Source organism: Nycticebus coucang, chromosome 21 (assembly GCF_027406575.1).
Source record: "Nycticebus coucang isolate mNycCou1 chromosome 21, mNycCou1.pri, whole genome shotgun sequence".
Lineage (NCBI taxonomy): Eukaryota > Metazoa > Chordata > Mammalia > Primates > Lorisidae > Nycticebus > Nycticebus coucang.
Genome location: NC_069800.1, coordinates 52,114,550 through 52,120,381, shown reverse-complemented (window position 1 = coordinate 52,120,381; position 5,832 = coordinate 52,114,550). Strand labels below are relative to the sequence as shown.

General features: G+C 40.2%; 1 pseudogene; it reads left to right on the top strand.

Moving 5' to 3' along the window:
- The first annotated feature begins 4,449 nt into the window (after window positions 1–4,449).
- Window positions 4,450–4,915, top strand: LOC128573537 (non-histone chromosomal protein HMG-14-like; annotated as a pseudogene).
- Window positions 4,916–5,832: the final 917 nt, after the last annotated feature.

Below are 5,832 nucleotides of genomic sequence, written 5' to 3'. Positions count from 1 at the left end.
TGTGTGGGGCAGCATGGAGAAGATGAGGAGCCACAGAGAAAAGTGGGTCCATTCAGGCTTCATGGTGTTGCAGATAGCAGGTAGCAGAGTCCTGGTCTGGGCTGAGACTATTAATGTATCTTGGGGACGGAGCTCCTTCTCTTTTGAGGAGTTGAACCCATATCTGTGATATTATCTCTGCAGGCCTCAATGCTTGGCAGGTTTCTGGTGCATCCAGAATCAGTCGAGTGAGCAGGACAGTGAGTTCTTGGGTACCCAGCCGTGTAGCTTTAAAGACCATGGTTTGTCAGAGTTCTAATGATGAGCCACAGCCTCCCCTCTTTCCTCAACAATGAAGGTCATCAACATCTCTAGAATGAAAAGTTGCAAAGAAATTATTATTAACACTTTACTATAGAAATATGAAAGTAATTTTATTGAGATTTGAATCTAAGGAACTGGAACAAAACCAGCAAAAGAAGTCAAGAGAATGGAGGCAGAAGAACTGATGAAGACAGTAGTTAAAATTAATGGATTGGAAAAAAATCCACTAAAATTGCCGAATAAAATTAAAAATGTGTACTTTATAAACGGTCTATAAAACCAGTGTATGGTGCCCCATGATTGCGTTAATGTACACAGCTATGATTTAATAACAAAAAAGTGCACTTTAAAAAAGCACTAAAATAGACAAAATTCTGCTAAGAATGGCTGAGAAAAACAGATGAAATAAATCTTCATCAATAAGGATAGAACTCACACATGGAAGAGATAAAAAATTTACCAAGAAGGGTGGTGCCTGTGGCTCAAAGGAGTAGGGCGCTGGCCCCACATGCTGGAGGTGGTGGGTTCAAACCCAGCCCCGGCCAAAAAAAAAAAAAAATATATATATATATATGTATATAGATAGATAGATATAGATATAGATAGATAGATATAGATATGCCAAGAATAGTCCTGATCCTGATTTTAGGGTGAAATTTTTCAGTTTTCCACCACTAAGTTTTATGTTATCTGGATTTTTCATGGATGCCCTTTTTTAGGTTGAGGAAGTTCCTTTCTATTCCTAGTTCAATGAGTGTTTTTATTATAAAAGGTTGCTTTTTTTTTTTTTTTCAGTTTTGGCCCAGGTTGGATTTGAACCCGCCACCCCTGGTTTATGGGGCTGGCACTCTACTCCTTGAGCCACATGCACCACTCAAATGGATGATAGTATTTTTGTCACATGCTTTGCTATGTCTATGGGGTTGACTCTGCTGGTTACGTCCTTATTTATATGAATGTGGTGGATTACGTTGATGTAAATGCTCAAATAATCTTGCATTCCGGGGATAAATGCCACTGGTTGGTATGTAATATTTTTTGTATGTTGCTGAACATTTTCACTATTTCTTTTTTTTTTTTTTTTGGCAGTTTTTGGCCAGGGCTGGGTTTGAACACACCACCTCTGGCATAGGACTGGCGCCCTACTCCTTTGAACCACAGGTGCCACCCCATTTTCACTATTTTTGGGGGGATTCTTGTGCTTATATTCATAAGGAATATTGGTCTGTAATTTTCTTATGATCTTTGCCTGATTTGATAATGAGTTGGAAAATGTTCCATCCTCTTCAGTATTTTGGAAGAGTTAATGATTGATACTAATTCTGTAAAAGTTTTATAGATTTTGCTATCAAAGAATTCATCTGGCCTTGGACTTTTCTCTGTGGAATGTTTCTTTTTTTTTGCAATTTTTGGCCAGGGCTGGGTTTGAACCCGCCACCTCTGGCATATGGGGCTGGCGCCCTTCTTCTTTGAGCCACAGGTGCCGCCCTGTGGAATGTTTCTTAATTATTGATTCAATCTCTACTTTTTATCAGTCTGTTCAGATATCCCACTTATTTCTTTTCTTTTCTTTTTGAGACAGAGCCTCAAGCTGTTGCCCTGAGTAGAGTGCTGTGGCATCACAGCTCACAGCAACCTCCAACTCCTGGGCTCAAGCAGTTCTCTTGCCTCCGCCTCCCAAGTAGCTGGGACTACAGGCACCTGCCACAACGCCCGGTTAATTTTTGCTTGCAGTCGTCATTGTTTCGTGGGCCCGGGCTGGACTCAAACCCGCCAGCTCAGGCATATGTGGCTGGCGCCTGCCCCCTTCTGTTATTGATTTCTAATTTCATTCTAATGTGGTTACAGGACATACTTCGTATGATTTCAATTCTTAAAATTTTATGGAAGTTAGTTTCTTGGCCTAACATATTGTCTATCCTGAAGAATGTTTCTTGTGTGCTTGAGATGAATGTACCTTCTTCTGTCATTGATGGATGAAGAATTCCGTAGATGTTTAGTAGGTCTAATTGGTTTACACTGTTCCAGTTTTCTATTTCTTTGTTGATCTTCTCTGTCATTCTGTCCGTTATCAGACTGTGGAGTATTGCAGTCTCCAGTTCTTTTTCCTTTTTTTTATTTTTAAAAAATTTTCTTAAATTATCTATTTTTCTCTTAATTTCTCTTGGTTTTGCTTCATGTATTTTGAGACTGTTATTAGGTACATATGGGCTTACAGTTTTTATATCTTCCTTAAATTAATTCTTTTATCACTATTAACTGTCCTTGTAGTAAACACTTTTGTCTTAAAGTTTATGTATTAGTCACAGTTCTCTCGAGAAACAGAACCAATAAAACAAAACTAATCTTAGGGAACTGGCTCATTTGATCATGGAGACTTGCAAGTCTAAAATTTTCAGGATATGCCAGCCAGCTAGAGACTCAGTGAAGAGTTGACTTCAAAGGCAGTCTGGAGGTAGAATCCCTTTTTCCTCTTGGAGACCTCTGTCTTTTTCTTCATAAGGCCTTCAGGTGATTGGAGGAGTTCTATTTACAATATGGAGAGTTATCTGATTTATTCAGAGTCAGATTAAATATTAATCACATATAAAAGATACCTTGACAGAAACATCAAGACTAGTGTTTGCAAATCTGGGCACCATGACATAACCAAGTTGACACATCAAATTAACCACCACAATCTACTTTGCCTGATATAGCAACTGTAGTTTAAATTTTTGGCTACTCCTTGTATGGTATATATTTTCGATCCTTTTGGAAACAACCGAAGGGTCCATGAATGGATCAATGGATAAATAAAATGTGGTACCTACATACAATGGGATATTATTCAGCCTTAAAATGATGGAAATATTAACACATGCTATAACACGGATAAACCTTGAAGATTATACTAAGTGACATAATCCAGACACAAAGGACAAATACTGTAGGAGTCCACTTACATGAGGCACCCAGAGAGGTCAAATTCACAGAAATGAAAAGCAGAATGGTGGCTGCCAGGTGTTGGGGGGAAGAGTGATCAGGGAGTTGTATGTAATGAGGACAGAATATGAATTGGGAAAATAAAATTCTGGAGATGGAGGGTGATGTTTACACAACCATGTAAAGGCATTACACTTAATGCCACATTAAGTGGTTTAAAAAACCACTGAAAAAATGGTTAAAATGGCAATTTTATGTTATATTTTTAAGATACACAAAGTGGGGTTGTTTTAATTAATGAATTTCAAACCTTGGCTGCACATTAGAATCTCCTAGGGAGTTGGGTTTTTTCTCTTCCCTGAGACAGAGTCTCACTATGTCACCCTCAGTAGAGTGTTGTAGCATCACAGCTCACAGCAACCTCCAACTCTTGGGCTTAAGTGATTCTCTTGCCTCAGCCTCCCAAGTAGCGGGGACTAAAGGCGCCTGCCACAATGCCCGGCTATTTTTTGGTTGTAGTTGTCATTGTTGTTTGGCAGGCCAGGGCTGGGTTTGAACCCACCAGCTCCAGTGTAGTCGCTGGTGTCCTAGCCACTGAGCTATAGGCACCCAGCCTCCTAGGGAGGTTTAAAAATATATATATATTTTCTATCCTTTTACCTTGAATTTAAAGTGTGTCTCTTATAGATATCATATATATGGATTTTTTTTTTTTTTTTTTTTTGAGACAGAGCCTCAAGCTGTCACCCTGGGTAGAGTGCTACGGCATCACAGCTCACAGCAACCTCCAACTCCTGGGCTCAAGTGATTCTCCTGCCTCTGCCTCCCAAGTAGCTGGGACTACTACCAAATAGCCTGCCACAACGCCTGGCTATTTTTTGGTTGCAACTGTCATTGTTGTTTGGCAGGTCTGGGCTGGATTCGAACCTGTCAACTCAGGTGTATGTGGCTGGTGCCTAAGTTGCTTGAGCCACAGGCGCCGAGCCTATATATATGGATCATTAAAAAAAAAACAAACTCCATCTGCCAATCTCTTCCTTTTGATTGGAGCGTTGCTCTTTTTAGTGGAGAATGATATTTAGAAACCAGGATCTGAAGATCATCTTGATTCTTACAGCAGAACTTGTTTTGATCATGCAATCTTTCTTCTAAAGGGCTTGAGAGAAATATCTGCCACACCACGATGCATGGGGTGCTATGCATTTTCTAAATGTCTTGTAAATGAAGATCTCATTTTCCTTGGAAAATACTTACTGGGGAAAAGAAATACTGAAATTGGGCGGGTCTCAGCAGCTCTGGCGGGAGGAGCGGCAGCCGCGCAGCTTCGCCAAGGGTCTCATGGCCCCCAGGCACCCGGCACACGCCCTGCCCGCCGCCAAGGTGCCGACGAGCAAGGTCAGGTCTGCAGAAGGAGCGGGAAGGAAGAGCCCAAGAGGAGGTCGGCGCGTGTGTCAGCTAAACCCGCTCCAGCGAAAGTGGAAATGAAGCCAAAAAAGGCAGCAGCAAGGGATAAATCTTCAGACAAAAAAGTGCAACCGAAAGGGAAAAGAGGAGCAAAGGGAAAGCAGGCCCAAGTGGCTAACCAAGAAACTAAAGAAGATTTACCAGCAGAAAACAGAGAAACGAAAACTGAGGAGGATCCAGCCGCAGACGAAGCAGGAGAGAAAGAAGCCAAGTCTGATTAATATCACACACCACGTCTTATCAGGGGTCCCTGCCTCCCTTCTTGTACAATCCAGAGGAATATTTTTATCAACTATTTTGTAAATGCAGGTTTTTTAGTAGCTCTAGAAACATTTTTAAGAAGGAGGGAATCCCACCTCATCCCATTTTTTAAGTGTAAATTGCTTTTTTTTAAGAGGTGAAATCATTTGCTGGCTGTTTAGTTTTTGGTACAACCAGAAAATAGTGTGGGATGTTGAATTAATGGGAGGCTTTGACTGTCTTGGGTGTGAGCTTAACATTCCATAGATGGGGGTTAGTTTTTAAATGCTGTAATACAAAGCATAGTAAATGGCAGTGTGGAGTCCCAGTCCTGCATTTAATGTGTGAACATTTTAAATTACTTCTATTCCCATGTTGTTTTGTGCTAGAATTGTTTCCTAAAGAAAACCACTCCCGTGATCATGGCTGTCAGTGTCAGAACTGCATACACTCTGTAACATCACTGGTTGTGGTGCTCCTGTTTTCCTAATAACTTTGTTGCTGTGCCGTGAAGGACTGAAAATCTGAGCATGTAGCATATGGTAATGAAGTGTGAATTGGTGGGACTTACCTAACAGCTTATCAGCATTTGAAGATATTGGTACTTGGTATCCTCTTAAGGAAAATTTGCCTCCAAATTTTATTCTGGAAAGTCACTGGAATAACTGTTTAAAAAAGATTTACAATAAATGGCTTTTTAGATTTTGTGTACATATGTTAAGAATTGTGTATACAAATTGAAATGTCTGTACTGATGCTCAACACAACCAATAAAATCTCAACTACAAAAAATAAATACTGAAATTGATCATGTACTATGGAATAAGGGGCTGAGGCAATGTAAATTTCTAGAAACTCTATCACAACTTTGCTGCACAGTTTAGGGTGAGAGATTAAGCA